Source organism: Equus caballus, chromosome 1 (genome assembly GCF_041296265.1).
Source record: "Equus caballus isolate H_3958 breed thoroughbred chromosome 1, TB-T2T, whole genome shotgun sequence".
Taxonomy (NCBI): Eukaryota; Metazoa; Chordata; class Mammalia; order Perissodactyla; family Equidae; genus Equus; species Equus caballus.
Window position 1 is genome coordinate 80,506,343 of NC_091684.1, and position 22,474 is coordinate 80,528,816.

The 22,474-nt window shown below is 67.8% G+C and overlaps 5 non-coding genes across 5 annotated transcripts; all 5 read left to right on the forward strand.

Annotated features, from left to right (window-relative positions):
* Window positions 1–2,961: 2,961 nt before the first annotated feature.
* On the forward strand, window positions 2,962–3,080 carry LOC138919300 (5S ribosomal RNA). The gene has a single exon (XR_011429363.1). It is a non-coding gene; the product is annotated as a 5S ribosomal RNA (ribosomal RNA).
* A 3,928-nt stretch (window positions 3,081–7,008) lies between these two features.
* Window positions 7,009–7,127, forward strand: LOC138919301 (5S ribosomal RNA). Its single transcript, XR_011429366.1, has one exon. It is a non-coding gene; the product is annotated as a 5S ribosomal RNA (ribosomal RNA).
* A 3,927-nt stretch (window positions 7,128–11,054) lies between these two features.
* On the forward strand, window positions 11,055–11,173 carry LOC138919314 (5S ribosomal RNA). The gene has a single exon (XR_011429432.1). It is a non-coding gene; the product is annotated as a 5S ribosomal RNA (ribosomal RNA).
* Window positions 11,174–15,101: 3,928 nt separating this feature from the next.
* LOC138919344 (5S ribosomal RNA) lies at window positions 15,102–15,220 on the forward strand. The gene has a single exon (XR_011429474.1). It is a non-coding gene; the product is annotated as a 5S ribosomal RNA (ribosomal RNA).
* A 3,928-nt stretch (window positions 15,221–19,148) lies between these two features.
* LOC138919356 (5S ribosomal RNA) lies at window positions 19,149–19,267 on the forward strand. Its single transcript, XR_011429509.1, has one exon. It is a non-coding gene; the product is annotated as a 5S ribosomal RNA (ribosomal RNA).
* Window positions 19,268–22,474: the final 3,207 nt, after the last annotated feature.

Consider the following 22,474-nt stretch of genomic DNA (forward strand, 5'->3'; position numbering starts at 1 on the left):
TGCCTCACTCTGTCCTGCCCCCCTCCTGGCCTCTGTCTGCCAGAGGGAGTGGACGAGTCCCCCGAGAGGACATTTCCGTCCTCAGCGGCCAGCCCTTCCTGGCTCCTTGGCTTGAGCTTTCATATCGTGCGGCTCGGGCAGCTTTGAAAGTCTGCTCTTCCCCTGCCTGTGTCCGCGCAGACTATCGCGGAAAGGGGATCCGGGAAAGCGGGAGGGGAGTTTGCTCCAGGGGAGGAGAGCGGGGATGACAGGGAGGAGGAGAGGGGAGACTTGCCTCAGATCGCACGGACTTTTACATTTTCAAGGGGGGAATTCATCAAGGTAAGCCGTCTCTTCCCCACCGCAGACAGAAAGCAATAGTTGCTCGCTGTGGAGAAGCTGGGACATGCGGGCAGAGCAGGAAGAGAGGACCTCAACCTCCATCCTCTCACCGTTCAGCAATCATCCTGGGAGCGAATATCCTCGTGTTTCCCTTTTCCCGTGGGCCCCACTTTCCCTGCCAGAGCAGACCCAGGGCACCTGTGGCCTGCTTCCTGCTTGCCCGGGATGGCGGGGTGGCGGGGCGGGGCGGGCCGCGCGTCGCTCCCTGCAGGGTAGCGCCCTGGGTGGTTCTGGTTCCGACGGCTCCCCCAATCTGACCTCCGATGAGCGTGTTCTGCTGGGAGAACTGGGGCTGTGTCTCCGTAAGTTTCCCGGAGTGCGGGCCCGGAGGCTTGGTCTCAAACGAAGGCTCGGCAGCAAGGGCCGCCGTTCCTGCGAGGGACTCGCCCTCCCTGAGCGGCAGTTGCCTCATCTGGTTGGAAAGGGGGTCCTGTTAGTGCCTCGTCGGTGGCGTTGTTGCGAGCGCGGAAGCGGGAGCACGGAGCACACCGCTCAGCACGGAGCGCGGCACTGGTTGGTGCGCGCTCATCGTCTGCCGTCCTTCCCTGTGAGCATAGTGCTTTCCGCCGACATTCGCCCGGCACCTGCGGGCCGCGTGCCTGCTTGGGGCCGGACCCAGCAGCCGAGGACGCAGGTGCCAAAATCTCTGCCTTTGGGGGAGTTCGCCGCCTCGTGCCTGGGACGGGAGGACCGACGGCAGACCAACACGTCCCGACGAGAGGCGGCGTCCCCGACGACGGGACGCGGTGCCGTGGGAAATGGAGAGCCTGGCACAGCCGAGGTCCTGGTCAGACATGCGTTGATGGCGTCGCTCTCTTTCCCCCAGCCCGCCCCCCGCCCCCCACCCCGGCCCCCCGGCCCTTTCCTCTCCCTCGCGTCCCGAGGTCCCCTTTCCAACGGGATCCAAGAACGCCCACAGGGCCCAAACTCTTGAGATGGGCAGTGCAGACATCGTGCACTGGATCCCGGGTGGACGACGGGAGAGGGCTGCGGCCCAGAACCCTGAAGCCCAGAGGTCTCGGGACGGGGATACCGGTGACGTCGGGAGGCACCAACGGGTGTTCCGACGTGCGTTTCCCTCCCCGTAATCACACCGTGGCGCTCATCCGTCCATCCTCGGCGTGCTAGCCATCTTGGTAAAACTAAGGAGACTTAACGGGTGAGCTAACCTGTGGGAGACCCTGGGTAATGTCCCTACCTGCGCTCGAGCAGACTGTGGACGCTGTGGTCGTCGGGGAGGGGGTTCTGTACGTCTGGTAGATTGCGTTGGTTTCTCGGGCGAAGTTCTCCGTGTCCTGACTTTTCTGGCTGCTCGTTCTGTCAACTCAGGAAGTCCGGGGGCGCCCCGCAGAAAGAGGAAAAGAGCCAGAACGAAGAGGCGAAGAGAGAAGGAAAGAAACACACAAACACGCACGCGCACACAAAAACGCGCACACACAGAGCGAGAGCGAGAGCGAGAGCGAGAGCGAGAGCGAGCCCGAGCCCGGCTGCCTGTCCGTGGCTCCTGGGCGTCCGGGTCGCGGGACAGGGATCCCAGGAGCGCTGCACTCCTGAGACCCTGTCTGCACGTCCCAGGGCCCCAGGGGTGATCGCCAGCCCCAGGGCCCCCGCCTCCTTGCCCGGGCCCAGCTCAAGCACCACCGCCCTCCTGTGGGGAAGCTGCCTCTTGGGCAGGGCCTCTCTGTGTCAGCGTGAGCGTCTGTGTGTCTGTCCCGGGGGGTGTCTGTCTGGGTCCGTGTCTCGGATCCTCTCAATCTCTCTGTCTCTGCCTCTGTCTCTGTCTCTGTCTCTGTGTCTCTCAGGTCGGTCAGTCAGGAGCTGTCCAGGGTGGCCGCGGGGCCTGGGGTTGAGGGCGCGGTCCGGGTCCCGTGGGCGGGGCGCGGGGCGGGGCGGGGAAGGGTGGCCCGCCCTGGTCTCCCCGCGCCCCGCCGCCCGCCCCGGAGGGCTTTCCGGTGATGCCCTCTGGTCGCGCCGGTGGCTCCAGCTGGATTTGGGCAAGTTGGGGCCGGGCCGGAGCGGCGGCCGCCGGGGGTTGTTGGGCCCGGGTTCGTTGGGAGGCGCCTCGGGCCGGAGGGGCCTCGCCGGCCCGGGGCCCCGACGCGCTGACGCGCCGACGCGCCGACGCGCCCGACGCCCCGGGCCACCTGTCCCCGAGCAGAGCAGCCGGATGTCCTGCGACCCGTCGCCGGGATGCGGGCGGACAGGAGGCCTGGAGCGTCCGGGGCCGGCTTGGGAGAGCGCCTAGACTTGCGCCCCGCCCGCCCACAGTCCCCGGGGTGCCCGAGGCCTCCCGCGCCCTGGGCGGGCGGCAGGGCAGGGCAGGGCAGGGCAGGGCAGGGCAGGGCAGGGTTTGGCTGGCCGCGGCGGCGGCGGCGGCGGCGGCGGCGGCGGCGGCGGGAGGCAGTGGCAGGCAGGCGGCAGGCGGCGGAGCGCGGGGCGCAGGGGACGCGGGCGGCCGGTGCGCGTCACAGGGGCTCGGGCGCGCGCGTCACAGACGCCAGGCGACGGCGCGTCACAGGGGCCAGGCGACAGCGCGCGCGCGCGCGAGGCTTCTTAGGGGCGCCGGCGGCAGCCGCCAGCGTCTACGGCCATACCACCCTGAACGCGCCCGATCTCGTCTGATCTCGGAAGCTAAGCAGGGTCGGGCCTGGTTAGTACTTGGATGGGAGACCGCCTGGGAATACCGGGTGCTGTAGGCTTTTGCCTCCCGCCGCCTCCCTCTCCTTTTGCGCCCCCCCCAACGGCCCCAGCGCCGCTCCCTCCACGCTCCTCCCGCCCCTCCTCCCTCCTCACCGGTCGCCCCATCGCCCCGCCACGCCCCCACCGCTGTCCAGCCGCGCGAGTGCCCCGCGGCCGCGGCCACCGCCGCCGCCGCCGCCGCCGCCGCCGCCCAGCCCTTCCACCTCGCGGCCCCACGGGAACCCAGGGCCAACCGGGGCCGGCCCCGCGTGGCCGTGCCCCCGACGCCGCCCTCGTCCGGCGGGCTCCCTCTGTCCTCGGCGGCCTCTTCCCACCCGCCAGGCTCCTGAGAGACCCTAGCGGTCCACTCGGCCGGCGCGGCACCCAAGCAGTTGGTCGAGTCGTGGTGTGCGATGGAACGGATCCCGCTCCGGGCTGCGGAGGCCCGGACAGCTTCAGCAAGCTGCCAGCAGCCCCTCCGTCTTCCAGAGCCCATCTAGGAAAGACCCCGGGTCAGGCCTCTCCAAACAGCACCTACAGAAGGACGGGGCCCACTGGGCTCGAGAGGAGCCTTCCGGGCCTGGCCATCCATCCCAAGCGGGACGGCTTCTGGATTTTCTGATGCCTGCGCCGTGTGTCAGCTTCTCCAAGTCGGTACCTGGCTGTCCTTGATACCGTCGTTCGCGAGAAACCCTCGTTTCCGCACCGGAGTTGGTACGGGTCCTTTTGTGTTGTCTTTCCTTAAAGACGTCCCCTTCCCCAAGTGTCTAAGTTTCAAGCGCCTCCCCCCGCTCCCCGGCTGGGATGCAACTCCGTCTCCGTCTTCGCTTTTGTCTTTTGGGGGGGGGGGGGTCCTGCCTTCGTTTGAAAGGTCGGTGTCTGGCTCCTCGTGGATCCCTTGCATCCGTTTTGATTCTGAACAGACTGGATGGAAGGATTAGGAATCTTGCTGCGCTGGCCCAGGGTTTTGGTGTCCCCTCACTCAGGTGCCTCACTCTGTCCTGCCCCCCTCCTGGCCTCTGTCTGCCAGAGGGAGTGGACGAGTCCCCCGAGAGGACATTTCCGTCCTCAGCGGCCAGCCCTTCCTGGCTCCTTGGCTTGAGCTTTCATATCGTGCGGCTCGGGCAGCTTTGAAAGTCTGCTCTTCCCCTGCCTGTGTCCGCGCAGACTATCGCGGAAAGGGGATCCGGGAAAGCGGGAGGGGAGTTTGCTCCAGGGGAGGAGAGCGGGGATGACAGGGAGGAGGAGAGGGGAGACTTGCCTCAGATCGCACGGACTTTTACATTTTCAAGGGGGGAATTCATCAAGGTAAGCCGTCTCTTCCCCACCGCAGACAGAAAGCAATAGTTGCTCGCTGTGGAGAAGCTGGGACATGCGGGCAGAGCAGGAAGAGAGGACCTCAACCTCCATCCTCTCACCGTTCAGCAATCATCCTGGGAGCGAATATCCTCGTGTTTCCCTTTTCCCGTGGGCCCCACTTTCCCTGCCAGAGCAGACCCAGGGCACCTGTGGCCTGCTTCCTGCTTGCCCGGGATGGCGGGGTGGCGGGGCGGGGCGGGCCGCGCGTCGCTCCCTGCAGGGTAGCGCCCTGGGTGGTTCTGGTTCCGACGGCTCCCCCAATCTGACCTCCGATGAGCGTGTTCTGCTGGGAGAACTGGGGCTGTGTCTCCGTAAGTTTCCCGGAGTGCGGGCCCGGAGGCTTGGTCTCAAACGAAGGCTCGGCAGCAAGGGCCGCCGTTCCTGCGAGGGACTCGCCCTCCCTGAGCGGCAGTTGCCTCATCTGGTTGGAAAGGGGGTCCTGTTAGTGCCTCGTCGGTGGCGTTGTTGCGAGCGCGGAAGCGGGAGCACGGAGCACACCGCTCAGCACGGAGCGCGGCACTGGTTGGTGCGCGCTCATCGTCTGCCGTCCTTCCCTGTGAGCATAGTGCTTTCCGCCGACATTCGCCCGGCACCTGCGGGCCGCGTGCCTGCTTGGGGCCGGACCCAGCAGCCGAGGACGCAGGTGCCAAAATCTCTGCCTTTGGGGGAGTTCGCCGCCTCGTGCCTGGGACGGGAGGACCGACGGCAGACCAACACGTCCCGACGAGAGGCGGCGTCCCCGACGACGGGACGCGGTGCCGTGGGAAATGGAGAGCCTGGCACAGCCGAGGTCCTGGTCAGACATGCGTTGATGGCGTCGCTCTCTTTCCCCCAGCCCGCCCCCCGCCCCCCACCCCGGCCCCCCGGCCCTTTCCTCTCCCTCGCGTCCCGAGGTCCCCTTTCCAACGGGATCCAAGAACGCCCACAGGGCCCAAACTCTTGAGATGGGCAGTGCAGACATCGTGCACTGGATCCCGGGTGGACGACGGGAGAGGGCTGCGGCCCAGAACCCTGAAGCCCAGAGGTCTCGGGACGGGGATACCGGTGACGTCGGGAGGCACCAACGGGTGTTCCGACGTGCGTTTCCCTCCCCGTAATCACACCGTGGCGCTCATCCGTCCATCCTCGGCGTGCTAGCCATCTTGGTAAAACTAAGGAGACTTAACGGGTGAGCTAACCTGTGGGAGACCCTGGGTAATGTCCCTACCTGCGCTCGAGCAGACTGTGGACGCTGTGGTCGTCGGGGAGGGGGTTCTGTACGTCTGGTAGATTGCGTTGGTTTCTCGGGCGAAGTTCTCCGTGTCCTGACTTTTCTGGCTGCTCGTTCTGTCAACTCAGGAAGTCCGGGGGCGCCCCGCAGAAAGAGGAAAAGAGCCAGAACGAAGAGGCGAAGAGAGAAGGAAAGAAACACACAAACACGCACGCGCACACAAAAACGCGCACACACAGAGCGAGAGCGAGAGCGAGAGCGAGAGCGAGAGCGAGCCCGAGCCCGGCTGCCTGTCCGTGGCTCCTGGGCGTCCGGGTCGCGGGACAGGGATCCCAGGAGCGCTGCACTCCTGAGACCCTGTCTGCACGTCCCAGGGCCCCAGGGGTGATCGCCAGCCCCAGGGCCCCCGCCTCCTTGCCCGGGCCCAGCTCAAGCACCACCGCCCTCCTGTGGGGAAGCTGCCTCTTGGGCAGGGCCTCTCTGTGTCAGCGTGAGCGTCTGTGTGTCTGTCCCGGGGGGTGTCTGTCTGGGTCCGTGTCTCGGATCCTCTCAATCTCTCTGTCTCTGCCTCTGTCTCTGTCTCTGTCTCTGTGTCTCTCAGGTCGGTCAGTCAGGAGCTGTCCAGGGTGGCCGCGGGGCCTGGGGTTGAGGGCGCGGTCCGGGTCCCGTGGGCGGGGCGCGGGGCGGGGCGGGGAAGGGTGGCCCGCCCTGGTCTCCCCGCGCCCCGCCGCCCGCCCCGGAGGGCTTTCCGGTGATGCCCTCTGGTCGCGCCGGTGGCTCCAGCTGGATTTGGGCAAGTTGGGGCCGGGCCGGAGCGGCGGCCGCCGGGGGTTGTTGGGCCCGGGTTCGTTGGGAGGCGCCTCGGGCCGGAGGGGCCTCGCCGGCCCGGGGCCCCGACGCGCTGACGCGCCGACGCGCCGACGCGCCCGACGCCCCGGGCCACCTGTCCCCGAGCAGAGCAGCCGGATGTCCTGCGACCCGTCGCCGGGATGCGGGCGGACAGGAGGCCTGGAGCGTCCGGGGCCGGCTTGGGAGAGCGCCTAGACTTGCGCCCCGCCCGCCCACAGTCCCCGGGGTGCCCGAGGCCTCCCGCGCCCTGGGCGGGCGGCAGGGCAGGGCAGGGCAGGGCAGGGCAGGGCAGGGCAGGGTTTGGCTGGCCGCGGCGGCGGCGGCGGCGGCGGCGGCGGCGGCGGCGGGAGGCAGTGGCAGGCAGGCGGCAGGCGGCGGAGCGCGGGGCGCAGGGGACGCGGGCGGCCGGTGCGCGTCACAGGGGCTCGGGCGCGCGCGTCACAGACGCCAGGCGACGGCGCGTCACAGGGGCCAGGCGACAGCGCGCGCGCGCGCGAGGCTTCTTAGGGGCGCCGGCGGCAGCCGCCAGCGTCTACGGCCATACCACCCTGAACGCGCCCGATCTCGTCTGATCTCGGAAGCTAAGCAGGGTCGGGCCTGGTTAGTACTTGGATGGGAGACCGCCTGGGAATACCGGGTGCTGTAGGCTTTTGCCTCCCGCCGCCTCCCTCTCCTTTTGCGCCCCCCCCAACGGCCCCAGCGCCGCTCCCTCCACGCTCCTCCCGCCCCTCCTCCCTCCTCACCGGTCGCCCCATCGCCCCGCCACGCCCCCACCGCTGTCCAGCCGCGCGAGTGCCCCGCGGCCGCGGCCACCGCCGCCGCCACCGCCGCCGCCGCCGCCCAGCCCTTCCACCTCGCGGCCCCACGGGAACCCAGGGCCAACCGGGGCCGGCCCCGCGTGGCCGTGCCCCCGACGCCGCCCTCGTCCGGCGGGCTCCCTCTGTCCTCGGCGGCCTCTTCCCACCCGCCAGGCTCCTGAGAGACCCTAGCGGTCCACTCGGCCGGCGCGGCACCCAAGCAGTTGGTCGAGTCGTGGTGTGCGATGGAACGGATCCCGCTCCGGGCTGCGGAGGCCCGGACAGCTTCAGCAAGCTGCCAGCAGCCCCTCCGTCTTCCAGAGCCCATCTAGGAAAGACCCCGGGTCAGGCCTCTCCAAACAGCACCTACAGAAGGACGGGGCCCACTGGGCTCGAGAGGAGCCTTCCGGGCCTGGCCATCCATCCCAAGCGGGACGGCTTCTGGATTTTCTGATGCCTGCGCCGTGTGTCAGCTTCTCCAAGTCGGTACCTGGCTGTCCTTGATACCGTCGTTCGCGAGAAACCCTCGTTTCCGCACCGGAGTTGGTACGGGTCCTTTTGTGTTGTCTTTCCTTAAAGACGTCCCCTTCCCCAAGTGTCTAAGTTTCAAGCGCCTCCCCCCGCTCCCCGGCTGGGATGCAACTCCGTCTCCGTCTTCGCTTTTGTCTTTTGGGGGGGGGGGGTCCTGCCTTCGTTTGAAAGGTCGGTGTCTGGCTCCTCGTGGATCCCTTGCATCCGTTTTGATTCTGAACAGACTGGATGGAAGGATTAGGAATCTTGCTGCGCTGGCCCAGGGTTTTGGTGTCCCCTCACTCAGGTGCCTCACTCTGTCCTGCCCCCCTCCTGGCCTCTGTCTGCCAGAGGGAGTGGACGAGTCCCCCGAGAGGACATTTCCGTCCTCAGCGGCCAGCCCTTCCTGGCTCCTTGGCTTGAGCTTTCATATCGTGCGGCTCGGGCAGCTTTGAAAGTCTGCTCTTCCCCTGCCTGTGTCCGCGCAGACTATCGCGGAAAGGGGATCCGGGAAAGCGGGAGGGGAGTTTGCTCCAGGGGAGGAGAGCGGGGATGACAGGGAGGAGGAGAGGGGAGACTTGCCTCAGATCGCACGGACTTTTACATTTTCAAGGGGGGAATTCATCAAGGTAAGCCGTCTCTTCCCCACCGCAGACAGAAAGCAATAGTTGCTCGCTGTGGAGAAGCTGGGACATGCGGGCAGAGCAGGAAGAGAGGACCTCAACCTCCATCCTCTCACCGTTCAGCAATCATCCTGGGAGCGAATATCCTCGTGTTTCCCTTTTCCCGTGGGCCCCACTTTCCCTGCCAGAGCAGACCCAGGGCACCTGTGGCCTGCTTCCTGCTTGCCCGGGATGGCGGGGTGGCGGGGCGGGGCGGGCCGCGCGTCGCTCCCTGCAGGGTAGCGCCCTGGGTGGTTCTGGTTCCGACGGCTCCCCCAATCTGACCTCCGATGAGCGTGTTCTGCTGGGAGAACTGGGGCTGTGTCTCCGTAAGTTTCCCGGAGTGCGGGCCCGGAGGCTTGGTCTCAAACGAAGGCTCGGCAGCAAGGGCCGCCGTTCCTGCGAGGGACTCGCCCTCCCTGAGCGGCAGTTGCCTCATCTGGTTGGAAAGGGGGTCCTGTTAGTGCCTCGTCGGTGGCGTTGTTGCGAGCGCGGAAGCGGGAGCACGGAGCACACCGCTCAGCACGGAGCGCGGCACTGGTTGGTGCGCGCTCATCGTCTGCCGTCCTTCCCTGTGAGCATAGTGCTTTCCGCCGACATTCGCCCGGCACCTGCGGGCCGCGTGCCTGCTTGGGGCCGGACCCAGCAGCCGAGGACGCAGGTGCCAAAATCTCTGCCTTTGGGGGAGTTCGCCGCCTCGTGCCTGGGACGGGAGGACCGACGGCAGACCAACACGTCCCGACGAGAGGCGGCGTCCCCGACGACGGGACGCGGTGCCGTGGGAAATGGAGAGCCTGGCACAGCCGAGGTCCTGGTCAGACATGCGTTGATGGCGTCGCTCTCTTTCCCCCAGCCCGCCCCCCGCCCCCCACCCCGGCCCCCCGGCCCTTTCCTCTCCCTCGCGTCCCGAGGTCCCCTTTCCAACGGGATCCAAGAACGCCCACAGGGCCCAAACTCTTGAGATGGGCAGTGCAGACATCGTGCACTGGATCCCGGGTGGACGACGGGAGAGGGCTGCGGCCCAGAACCCTGAAGCCCAGAGGTCTCGGGACGGGGATACCGGTGACGTCGGGAGGCACCAACGGGTGTTCCGACGTGCGTTTCCCTCCCCGTAATCACACCGTGGCGCTCATCCGTCCATCCTCGGCGTGCTAGCCATCTTGGTAAAACTAAGGAGACTTAACGGGTGAGCTAACCTGTGGGAGACCCTGGGTAATGTCCCTACCTGCGCTCGAGCAGACTGTGGACGCTGTGGTCGTCGGGGAGGGGGTTCTGTACGTCTGGTAGATTGCGTTGGTTTCTCGGGCGAAGTTCTCCGTGTCCTGACTTTTCTGGCTGCTCGTTCTGTCAACTCAGGAAGTCCGGGGGCGCCCCGCAGAAAGAGGAAAAGAGCCAGAACGAAGAGGCGAAGAGAGAAGGAAAGAAACACACAAACACGCACGCGCACACAAAAACGCGCACACACAGAGCGAGAGCGAGAGCGAGAGCGAGAGCGAGAGCGAGCCCGAGCCCGGCTGCCTGTCCGTGGCTCCTGGGCGTCCGGGTCGCGGGACAGGGATCCCAGGAGCGCTGCACTCCTGAGACCCTGTCTGCACGTCCCAGGGCCCCAGGGGTGATCGCCAGCCCCAGGGCCCCCGCCTCCTTGCCCGGGCCCAGCTCAAGCACCACCGCCCTCCTGTGGGGAAGCTGCCTCTTGGGCAGGGCCTCTCTGTGTCAGCGTGAGCGTCTGTGTGTCTGTCCCGGGGGGTGTCTGTCTGGGTCCGTGTCTCGGATCCTCTCAATCTCTCTGTCTCTGCCTCTGTCTCTGTCTCTGTCTCTGTGTCTCTCAGGTCGGTCAGTCAGGAGCTGTCCAGGGTGGCCGCGGGGCCTGGGGTTGAGGGCGCGGTCCGGGTCCCGTGGGCGGGGCGCGGGGCGGGGCGGGGAAGGGTGGCCCGCCCTGGTCTCCCCGCGCCCCGCCGCCCGCCCCGGAGGGGTTTCCGGTGATGCCCTCTGGTCGCGCCGGTGGCTCCAGCTGGATTTGGGCAAGTTGGGGCCGGGCCGGAGCGGCGGCCGCCGGGGGTTGTTGGGCCCGGGTTCGTTGGGAGGCGCCTCGGGCCGGAGGGGCCTCGCCGGCCCGGGGCCCCGACGCGCTGACGCGCCGACGCGCCGACGCGCCCGACGCCCCGGGCCACCTGTCCCCGAGCAGAGCAGCCGGATGTCCTGCGACCCGTCGCCGGGATGCGGGCGGACAGGAGGCCTGGAGCGTCCGGGGCCGGCTTGGGAGAGCGCCTAGACTTGCGCCCCGCCCGCCCACAGTCCCCGGGGTGCCCGAGGCCTCCCGCGCCCTGGGCGGGCGGCAGGGCAGGGCAGGGCAGGGCAGGGCAGGGCAGGGCAGGGTTTGGCTGGCCGCGGCGGCGGCGGCGGCGGCGGCGGCGGCGGCGGCGGGAGGCAGTGGCAGGCAGGCGGCAGGCGGCGGAGCGCGGGGCGCAGGGGACGCGGGCGGCCGGTGCGCGTCACAGGGGCTCGGGCGCGCGCGTCACAGACGCCAGGCGACGGCGCGTCACAGGGGCCAGGCGACAGCGCGCGCGCGCGCGAGGCTTCTTAGGGGCGCCGGCGGCAGCCGCCAGCGTCTACGGCCATACCACCCTGAACGCGCCCGATCTCGTCTGATCTCGGAAGCTAAGCAGGGTCGGGCCTGGTTAGTACTTGGATGGGAGACCGCCTGGGAATACCGGGTGCTGTAGGCTTTTGCCTCCCGCCGCCTCCCTCTCCTTTTGCGCCCCCCCCAACGGCCCCAGCGCCGCTCCCTCCACGCTCCTCCCGCCCCTCCTCCCTCCTCACCGGTCGCCCCATCGCCCCGCCACGCCCCCACCGCTGTCCAGCCGCGCGAGTGCCCCGCGGCCGCGGCCACCGCCGCCGCCACCGCCGCCGCCGCCGCCCAGCCCTTCCACCTCGCGGCCCCACGGGAACCCAGGGCCAACCGGGGCCGGCCCCGCGTGGCCGTGCCCCCGACGCCGCCCTCGTCCGGCGGGCTCCCTCTGTCCTCGGCGGCCTCTTCCCACCCGCCAGGCTCCTGAGAGACCCTAGCGGTCCACTCGGCCGGCGCGGCACCCAAGCAGTTGGTCGAGTCGTGGTGTGCGATGGAACGGATCCCGCTCCGGGCTGCGGAGGCCCGGACAGCTTCAGCAAGCTGCCAGCAGCCCCTCCGTCTTCCAGAGCCCATCTAGGAAAGACCCCGGGTCAGGCCTCTCCAAACAGCACCTACAGAAGGACGGGGCCCACTGGGCTCGAGAGGAGCCTTCCGGGCCTGGCCATCCATCCCAAGCGGGACGGCTTCTGGATTTTCTGATGCCTGCGCCGTGTGTCAGCTTCTCCAAGTCGGTACCTGGCTGTCCTTGATACCGTCGTTCGCGAGAAACCCTCGTTTCCGCACCGGAGTTGGTACGGGTCCTTTTGTGTTGTCTTTCCTTAAAGACGTCCCCTTCCCCAAGTGTCTAAGTTTCAAGCGCCTCCCCCCGCTCCCCGGCTGGGATGCAACTCCGTCTCCGTCTTCGCTTTTGTCTTTTGGGGGGGGGGGGGTCCTGCCTTCGTTTGAAAGGTCGGTGTCTGGCTCCTCGTGGATCCCTTGCATCCGTTTTGATTCTGAACAGACTGGATGGAAGGATTAGGAATCTTGCTGCGCTGGCCCAGGGTTTTGGTGTCCCCTCACTCAGGTGCCTCACTCTGTCCTGCCCCCCTCCTGGCCTCTGTCTGCCAGAGGGAGTGGACGAGTCCCCCGAGAGGACATTTCCGTCCTCAGCGGCCAGCCCTTCCTGGCTCCTTGGCTTGAGCTTTCATATCGTGCGGCTCGGGCAGCTTTGAAAGTCTGCTCTTCCCCTGCCTGTGTCCGCGCAGACTATCGCGGAAAGGGGATCCGGGAAAGCGGGAGGGGAGTTTGCTCCAGGGGAGGAGAGCGGGGATGACAGGGAGGAGGAGAGGGGAGACTTGCCTCAGATCGCACGGACTTTTACATTTTCAAGGGGGGAATTCATCAAGGTAAGCCGTCTCTTCCCCACCGCAGACAGAAAGCAATAGTTGCTCGCTGTGGAGAAGCTGGGACATGCGGGCAGAGCAGGAAGAGAGGACCTCAACCTCCATCCTCTCACCGTTCAGCAATCATCCTGGGAGCGAATATCCTCGTGTTTCCCTTTTCCCGTGGGCCCCACTTTCCCTGCCAGAGCAGACCCAGGGCACCTGTGGCCTGCTTCCTGCTTGCCCGGGATGGCGGGGTGGCGGGGCGGGGCGGGCCGCGCGTCGCTCCCTGCAGGGTAGCGCCCTGGGTGGTTCTGGTTCCGACGGCTCCCCCAATCTGACCTCCGATGAGCGTGTTCTGCTGGGAGAACTGGGGCTGTGTCTCCGTAAGTTTCCCGGAGTGCGGGCCCGGAGGCTTGGTCTCAAACGAAGGCTCGGCAGCAAGGGCCGCCGTTCCTGCGAGGGACTCGCCCTCCCTGAGCGGCAGTTGCCTCATCTGGTTGGAAAGGGGGTCCTGTTAGTGCCTCGTCGGTGGCGTTGTTGCGAGCGCGGAAGCGGGAGCACGGAGCACACCGCTCAGCACGGAGCGCGGCACTGGTTGGTGCGCGCTCATCGTCTGCCGTCCTTCCCTGTGAGCATAGTGCTTTCCGCCGACATTCGCCCGGCACCTGCGGGCCGCGTGCCTGCTTGGGGCCGGACCCAGCAGCCGAGGACGCAGGTGCCAAAATCTCTGCCTTTGGGGGAGTTCGCCGCCTCGTGCCTGGGACGGGAGGACCGACGGCAGACCAACACGTCCCGACGAGAGGCGGCGTCCCCGACGACGGGACGCGGTGCCGTGGGAAATGGAGAGCCTGGCACAGCCGAGGTCCTGGTCAGACATGCGTTGATGGCGTCGCTCTCTTTCCCCCAGCCCGCCCCCCGCCCCCCACCCCGGCCCCCCGGCCCTTTCCTCTCCCTCGCGTCCCGAGGTCCCCTTTCCAACGGGATCCAAGAACGCCCACAGGGCCCAAACTCTTGAGATGGGCAGTGCAGACATCGTGCACTGGATCCCGGGTGGACGACGGGAGAGGGCTGCGGCCCAGAACCCTGAAGCCCAGAGGTCTCGGGACGGGGATACCGGTGACGTCGGGAGGCACCAACGGGTGTTCCGACGTGCGTTTCCCTCCCCGTAATCACACCGTGGCGCTCATCCGTCCATCCTCGGCGTGCTAGCCATCTTGGTAAAACTAAGGAGACTTAACGGGTGAGCTAACCTGTGGGAGACCCTGGGTAATGTCCCTACCTGCGCTCGAGCAGACTGTGGACGCTGTGGTCGTCGGGGAGGGGGTTCTGTACGTCTGGTAGATTGCGTTGGTTTCTCGGGCGAAGTTCTCCGTGTCCTGACTTTTCTGGCTGCTCGTTCTGTCAACTCAGGAAGTCCGGGGGCGCCCCGCAGAAAGAGGAAAAGAGCCAGAACGAAGAGGCGAAGAGAGAAGGAAAGAAACACACAAACACGCACGCGCACACAAAAACGCGCACACACAGAGCGAGAGCGAGAGCGAGAGCGAGAGCGAGAGCGAGCCCGAGCCCGGCTGCCTGTCCGTGGCTCCTGGGCGTCCGGGTCGCGGGACAGGGATCCCAGGAGCGCTGCACTCCTGAGACCCTGTCTGCACGTCCCAGGGCCCCAGGGGTGATCGCCAGCCCCAGGGCCCCCGCCTCCTTGCCCGGGCCCAGCTCAAGCACCACCGCCCTCCTGTGGGGAAGCTGCCTCTTGGGCAGGGCCTCTCTGTGTCAGCGTGAGCGTCTGTGTGTCTGTCCCGGGGGGTGTCTGTCTGGGTCCGTGTCTCGGATCCTCTCAATCTCTCTGTCTCTGCCTCTGTCTCTGTCTCTGTCTCTGTGTCTCTCAGGTCGGTCAGTCAGGAGCTGTCCAGGGTGGCCGCGGGGCCTGGGGTTGAGGGCGCGGTCCGGGTCCCGTGGGCGGGGCGCGGGGCGGGGCGGGGAAGGGTGGCCCGCCCTGGTCTCCCCGCGCCCCGCCGCCCGCCCCGGAGGGCTTTCCGGTGATGCCCTCTGGTCGCGCCGGTGGCTCCAGCTGGATTTGGGCAAGTTGGGGCCGGGCCGGAGCGGCGGCCGCCGGGGGTTGTTGGGCCCGGGTTCGTTGGGAGGCGCCTCGGGCCGGAGGGGCCTCGCCGGCCCGGGGCCCCGACGCGCTGACGCGCCGACGCGCCGACGCGCCCGACGCCCCGGGCCACCTGTCCCCGAGCAGAGCAGCCGGATGTCCTGCGACCCGTCGCCGGGATGCGGGCGGACAGGAGGCCTGGAGCGTCCGGGGCCGGCTTGGGAGAGCGCCTAGACTTGCGCCCCGCCCGCCCACAGTCCCCGGGGTGCCCGAGGCCTCCCGCGCCCTGGGCGGGCGGCAGGGCAGGGCAGGGCAGGGCAGGGCAGGGCAGGGCAGGGTTTGGCTGGCCGCGGCGGCGGCGGCGGCGGCGGCGGCGGCGGCGGCGGGAGGCAGTGGCAGGCAGGCGGCAGGCGGCGGAGCGCGGGGCGCAGGGGACGCGGGCGGCCGGTGCGCGTCACAGGGGCTCGGGCGCGCGCGTCACAGACGCCAGGCGACGGCGCGTCACAGGGGCCAGGCGACAGCGCGCGCGCGCGCGAGGCTTCTTAGGGGCGCCGGCGGCAGCCGCCAGCGTCTACGGCCATACCACCCTGAACGCGCCCGATCTCGTCTGATCTCGGAAGCTAAGCAGGGTCGGGCCTGGTTAGTACTTGGATGGGAGACCGCCTGGGAATACCGGGTGCTGTAGGCTTTTGCCTCCCGCCGCCTCCCTCTCCTTTTGCGCCCCCCCCAACGGCCCCAGCGCCGCTCCCTCCACGCTCCTCCCGCCCCTCCTCCCTCCTCACCGGTCGCCCCATCGCCCCGCCACGCCCCCACCGCTGTCCAGCCGCGCGAGTGCCCCGCGGCCGCGGCCACCGCCGCCGCCACCGCCGCCGCCGCCGCCCAGCCCTTCCACCTCGCGGCCCCACGGGAACCCAGGGCCAACCGGGGCCGGCCCCGCGTGGCCGTGCCCCCGACGCCGCCCTCGTCCGGCGGGCTCCCTCTGTCCTCGGCGGCCTCTTCCCACCCGCCAGGCTCCTGAGAGACCCTAGCGGTCCACTCGGCCGGCGCGGCACCCAAGCAGTTGGTCGAGTCGTGGTGTGCGATGGAACGGATCCCGCTCCGGGCTGCGGAGGCCCGGACAGCTTCAGCAAGCTGCCAGCAGCCCCTCCGTCTTCCAGAGCCCATCTAGGAAAGACCCCGGGTCAGGCCTCTCCAAACAGCACCTACAGAAGGACGGGGCCCACTGGGCTCGAGAGGAGCCTTCCGGGCCTGGCCATCCATCCCAAGCGGGACGGCTTCTGGATTTTCTGATGCCTGCGCCGTGTGTCAGCTTCTCCAAGTCGGTACCTGGCTGTCCTTGATACCGTCGTTCGCGAGAAACCCTCGTTTCCGCACCGGAGTTGGTACGGGTCCTTTTGTGTTGTCTTTCCTTAAAGACGTCCCCTTCCCCAAGTGTCTAAGTTTCAAGCGCCTCCCCCCGCTCCCCGGCTGGGATGCAACTCCGTCTCCGTCTTCGCTTTTGTCTTTTGGGGGGGGGGGGGTCCTGCCTTCGTTTGAAAGGTCGGTGTCTGGCTCCTCGTGGATCCCTTGCATCCGTTTTGATTCTGAACAGACTGGATGGAAGGATTAGGAATCTTGCTGCGCTGGCCCAGGGTTTTGGTGTCCCCTCACTCAGGTGCCTCACTCTGTCCTGCCCCCCTCCTGGCCTCTGTCTGCCAGAGGGAGTGGACGAGTCCCCCGAGAGGACATTTCCGTCCTCAGCGGCCAGCCCTTCCTGGCTCCTTGGCTTGAGCTTTCATATCGTGCGGCTCGGGCAGCTTTGAAAGTCTGCTCTTCCCCTGCCTGTGTCCGCGCAGACTATCGCGGAAAGGGGATCCGGGAAAGCGGGAGGGGAGTTTGCTCCAGGGGAGGAGAGCGGGGATGACAGGGAGGAGGAGAGGGGAGACTTGCCTCAGATCGCACGGACTTTTACATTTTCAAGGGGGGAATTCATCAAGGTAAGCCGTCTCTTCCCCACCGCAGACAGAAAGCAATAGTTGCTCGCTGTGGAGAAGCTGGGACATGCGGGCAGAGCAGGAAGAGAGGACCTCAACCTCCATCCTCTCACCGTTCAGCAATCATCCTGGGAGCGAATATCCTCGTGTTTCCCTTTTCCCGTGGGCCCCACTTTCCCTGCCAGAGCAGACCCAGGGCACCTGTGGCCTGCTTCCTGCTTGCCCGGGATGGCGGGGTGGCGGGGCGGGGCGGGCCGCGCGTCGCTCCCTGCAGGGTAGCGCCCTGGGTGGTTCTGGTTCCGACGGCTCCCCCAATCTGACCTCCGATGAGCGTGTTCTGCTGGGAGAACTGGGGCTGTGTCTCCGTAAGTTTCCCGGAGTGCGGGCCCGGAGGCTTGGTCTCAAACGAAGGCTCGGCAGCAAGGGCCGCCGTTCCTGCGAGGGACTCGCCCTCCCTGAGCGGCAGTTGCCTCATCTGGTTGGAAAGGGGGTCCTGTTAGTGCCTCGTCGGTGGCGTTGTTGCGAGCGCGGAAGCGGGAGCACGGAGCACACCGCTCAGCACGGAGCGCGGCACTGGTTGGTGCGCGCTCATCGTCTGCCGTCCTTCCCTGTGAGCATAGTGCTTTCCGCCGACATTCGCCCGGCACCTGCGGGCCGCGTGCCTGCTTGGGGCCGGACCCAGCAGCCGAGGACGCAGGTGCCAAAATCTCTGCCTTTGGGGGAGTTCGCCGCCTCGTGCCTGGGACGGGAGGACCGACGGCAGACCAACACGTCCCGACGAGAGGCGGCGTCCCCGACGACGGGACGCGGTGCCGTGGGAAATGGAGAGCCTGGCACAGCCGAGGTCCTGGTCAGACATGCGTTGATGGCGTCGCTCTCTTTCCCCCAGCCCGCCCCCCGCCCCCCACCCCGGCCCCCCGGCCCTTTCCTCTCCCTCGCGTCCCGAGGTCCCCTTTCCAACGGGATCCAAGAACGCCCACAGGGCCCAAACTCTTGAGATGGGCAGTGCAGACATCGTGCACTGGATCCCGGGTGGACGACGGGAGAGGGCTGCGGCCCAGAACCCTGAAGCCCAGAGGTCTCGGGACGGGGATACCGGTGACGTCGGGAGGCACCAACGGGTGTTCCGACGTGCGTTTCCCTCCCCGTAATCACACCGTGGCGCTCATCCGTCCATCCTCGGCGTGCTAGCCATCTTGGTAAAACTAAGGAGACTTAACGGGTGAGCTAACCTGTGGGAGACCCTGGGTAATGTCCCTACCTGCGCTCGAGCAGACTGTGGACGCTGTGGTCGTCGGGGAGGGGGTTCTGTACGTCTGGTAGATTGCGTTGGTTTCTCGGGCGAAGTTCTCCGTGTCCTGACTTTTCTGGCTGCTCGTTCTGTCAACTCAGGAAGTCCGGGGGCGCCCCGCAGAAAGAGGAAAAGAGCCAGAACGAAGAGGCGAAGAGAGAAGGAAAGAAACACACAAACACGCACGCGCACACAAAAACGCGCACACACAGAGCGAGAGCGAGAGCGAGAGCGAGAGCGAGAGCGAGCCCGAGCCCGGCTGCCTGTCCGTGGCTCCTGGGCGTCCGGGTCGCGGGACAGGGATCCCAGGAGCGCTGCACTCCTGAGACCCTGTCTGCACGTCCCAGGGCCCCAGGGGTGATCGCCAGCCCCAGGGCCCCCGCCTCCTTGCCCGGGCCCAGCTCAAGCACCACCGCCCTCCTGTGGGGAAGCTGCCTCTTGGGCAGGGCCTCTCTGTGTCAGCGTGAGCGTCTGTGTGTCTGTCCCGGGGGGTGTCTGTCTGGGTCCGTGTCTCGGATCCTCTCAATCTCTCTGTCTCTGCCTCTGTCTCTGTCTCTGTCTCTGTGTCTCTCAGGTCGGTCAGTCAGGAGCTGTCCAGGGTGGCCGCGGGGCCTGGGGTTGAGGGCGCGGTCCGGGTCCCGTGGGCGGGGCGCGGGGCGGGGCGGGGAAGGGTGGCCCGCCCTGGTCTCCCCGCGCCCCGCCGCCCGCCCCGGAGGGGTTTCCGGTGATGCCCTCTGGTCGCGCCGGTGGCTCCAGCTGGATTTGGGCAAGTTGGGGCCGGGCCGGAGCGGCGGCCGCCGGGGGTTGTTGGGCCCGGGTTCGTTGGGAGGCGCCTCGGGCCGGAGGGGCCTCGCCGGCCCGGGGCCCCGACGCGCTGACGCGCCGACGCGCCGACGCGCCCGACGCCCCGGGCCACCTGTCCCCGAGCAGAGCAGCCGGATGTCCTGCGACCCGTCGCCGGGATGCGGGCGGACAGGAGGCCTGGAGCGTCCGGGGCCGGCTTGGGAGAGCGCCTAGACTTGCGCCCCGCCCGCCCACAGTCCCCGGGGTGCCCGAGGCCTCCCGCGCCCTGGGCGGGCGGCAGGGCAGGGCAGGGCAGGGCAGGGCAGGGCAGGGCAGGGTTTGGCTGGCCGCGGCGGCGGCGGCGGCGGCGGCGGCGGCGGCGGCGGGAGGCAGTGGCAGGCAGGCGGCAGGCGGCGGAGCGCGGGGCGCAGGGGACGCGGGCGGCCGGTGCGCGTCACAGGGGCTCGGGCGCGCGCGTCACAGACGCCAGGCGACGGCGCGTCACAGGGGCCAGGCGACAGCGCGCGCGCGCGCGAGGCTTCTTAGGGGCGCCGGCGGCAGCCGCCAGCGTCTACGGCCATACCACCCTGAACGCGCCCGATCTCGTCTGATCTCGGAAGCTAAGCAGGGTCGGGCCTGGTTAGTACTTGGATGGGAGACCGCCTGGGAATACCGGGTGCTGTAGGCTTTTGCCTCCCGCCGCCTCCCTCTCCTTTTGCGCCCCCCCCAACGGCCCCAGCGCCGCTCCCTCCACGCTCCTCCCGCCCCTCCTCCCTCCTCACCGGTCGCCCCATCGCCCCGCCACGCCCCCACCGCTGTCCAGCCGCGCGAGTGCCCCGCGGCCGCGGCCACCGCCGCCGCCACCGCCGCCGCCGCCGCCCAGCCCTTCCACCTCGCGGCCCCACGGGAACCCAGGGCCAACCGGGGCCGGCCCCGCGTGGCCGTGCCCCCGACGCCGCCCTCGTCCGGCGGGCTCCCTCTGTCCTCGGCGGCCTCTTCCCACCCGCCAGGCTCCTGAGAGACCCTAGCGGTCCACTCGGCCGGCGCGGCACCCAAGCAGTTGGTCGAGTCGTGGTGTGCGATGGAACGGATCCCGCTCCGGGCTGCGGAGGCCCGGACAGCTTCAGCAAGCTGCCAGCAGCCCCTCCGTCTTCCAGAGCCCATCTAGGAAAGACCCCGGGTCAGGCCTCTCCAAACAGCACCTACAGAAGGACGGGGCCCACTGGGCTCGAGAGGAGCCTTCCGGGCCTGGCCATCCATCCCAAGCGGGACGGCTTCTGGATTTTCTGATGCCTGCGCCGTGTGTCAGCTTCTCCAAGTCGGTACCTGGCTGTCCTTGATACCGTCGTTCGCGAGAAACCCTCGTTTCCGCACCGGAGTTGGTACGGGTCCTTTTGTGTTGTCTTTCCTTAAAGACGTCCCCTTCCCCAAGTGTCTAAGTTTCAAGCGCCTCCCCCCGCTCCCCGGCTGGGATGCAACTCCGTCTCCGTCTTCGCTTTTGTCTTTTGGGGGGGGGGGGGGTCCTGCCTTCGTTTGAAAGGTCGGTGTCTGGCTCCTCGTGGATCCCTTGCATCCGTTTTGATTCTGAACAGACTGGATGGAAGGATTAGGAATCTTGCTGCGCTGGCCCAGGGTTTTGGTGTCCCCTCACTCAGGTGCCTCACTCTGTCCTGCCCCCCTCCTGGCCTCTGTCTGCCAGAGGGAGTGGACGAGTCCCCCGAGAGGACATTTCCGTCCTCAGCGGCCAGCCCTTCCTGGCTCCTTGGCTTGAGCTTTCATATCGTGCGGCTCGGGCAGCTTTGAAAGTCTGCTCTTCCCCTGCCTGTGTCCGCGCAGACTATCGCGGAAAGGGGATCCGGGAAAGCGGGAGGGGAGTTTGCTCCAGGGGAGGAGAGCGGGGATGACAGGGAGGAGGAGAGGGGAGACTTGCCTCAGATCGCACGGACTTTTACATTTTCAAGGGGGGAATTCATCAAGGTAAGCCGTCTCTTCCCCACCGCAGACAGAAAGCAATAGTTGCTCGCTGTGGAGAAGCTGGGACATGCGGGCAGAGCAGGAAGAGAGGACCTCAACCTCCATCCTCTCACCGTTCAGCAATCATCCTGGGAGCGAATATCCTCGTGTTTCCCTTTTCCCGTGGGCCCCACTTTCCCTGCCAGAGCAGACCCAGGGCACCTGTGGCCTGCTTCCTGCTTGCCCGGGATGGCGGGGTGGCGGGGCGGGGCGGGCCGCGCGTCGCTCCCTGCAGGGTAGCGCCCTGGGTGGTTCTGGTTCCGACGGCTCCCCCAATCTGACCTCCGATGAGCGTGTTCTGCTGGGAGAACTGGGGCTGTGTCTCCGTAAGTTTCCCGGAGTGCGGGCCCGGAGGCTTGGTCTCAAACGAAGGCTCGGCAGCAAGGGCCGCCGTTCCTGCGAGGGACTCGCCCTCCCTGAGCGGCAGTTGCCTCATCTGGTTGGAAAGGGGGTCCTGTTAGTGCCTCGTCGGTGGCGTTGTTGCGAGCGCGGAAGCGGGAGCACGGAGCACACCGCTCAGCACGGAGCGCGGCACTGGTTGGTGCGCGCTCATCGTCTGCCGTCCTTCCCTGTGAGCATAGTGCTTTCCGCCGACATTCGCCCGGCACCTGCGGGCCGCGTGCCTGCTTGGGGCCGGACCCAGCAGCCGAGGACGCAGGTGCCAAAATCTCTGCCTTTGGGGGAGTTCGCCGCCTCGTGCCTGGGACGGGAGGACCGACGGCAGACCAACACGTCCCGACGAGAGGCGGCGTCCCCGACGACGGGACGCGGTGCCGTGGGAAATGGAGAGCCTGGCACAGCCGAGGTCCTGGTCAGACATGCGTTGATGGCGTCGCTCTCTTTCCCCCAGCCCGCCCCCCGCCCCCCACCCCGGCCCCCCGGCCCTTTCCTCTCCCTCGCGTCCCGAGGTCCCCTTTCCAACGGGATCCAAGAACGCCCACAGGGCCCAAACTCTTGAGATGGGCAGTGCAGACATCGTGCACTGGATCCCGGGTGGACGACGGGAGAGGGCTGCGGCCCAGAACCCTGAAGCCCAGAGGTCTCGGGACGGGGATACCGGTGACGTCGGGAGGCACCAACGGGTGTTCCGACGTGCGTTTCCCTCCCCGTAATCACACCGTGGCGCTCATCCGTCCATCCTCGGCGTGCTAGCCATCTTGGTAAAACTAAGGAGACTTAACGGGTGAGCTAACCTGTGGGAGACCCTGGGTAATGTCCCTACCTGCGCTCGAGCAGACTGTGGACGCTGTGGTCGTCGGGGAGGGGGTTCTGTACGTCTGGTAGATTGCGTTGGTTTCTCGGGCGAAGTTCTCCGTGTCCTGACTTTTCTGGCTGCTCGTTCTGTCAACTCAGGAAGTCCGGGGGCGCCCCGCAGAAAGAGGAAAAGAGCCAGAACGAAGAGGCGAAGAGAGAAGGAAAGAAACACACAAACACGCACGCGCACACAAAAACGCGCACACACAGAGCGAGAGCGAGAGCGAGAGCGAGAGCGAGAGCGAGCCCGAGCCCGGCTGCCTGTCCGTGGCTCCTGGGCGTCCGGGTCGCGGGACAGGGATCCCAGGAGCGCTGCACTCCTGAGACCCTGTCTGCACGTCCCAGGGCCCCAGGGGTGATCGCCAGCCCCAGGGCCCCCGCCTCCTTGCCCGGGCCCAGCTCAAGCACCACCGCCCTCCTGTGGGGAAGCTGCCTCTTGGGCAGGGCCTCTCTGTGTCAGCGTGAGCGTCTGTGTGTCTGTCCCGGGGGGTGTCTGTCTGGGTCCGTGTCTCGGATCCTCTCAATCTCTCTGTCTCTGCCTCTGTCTCTGTCTCTGTCTCTGTGTCTCTCAGGTCGGTCAGTCAGGAGCTGTCCAGGGTGGCCGCGGGGCCTGGGGTTGAGGGCGCGG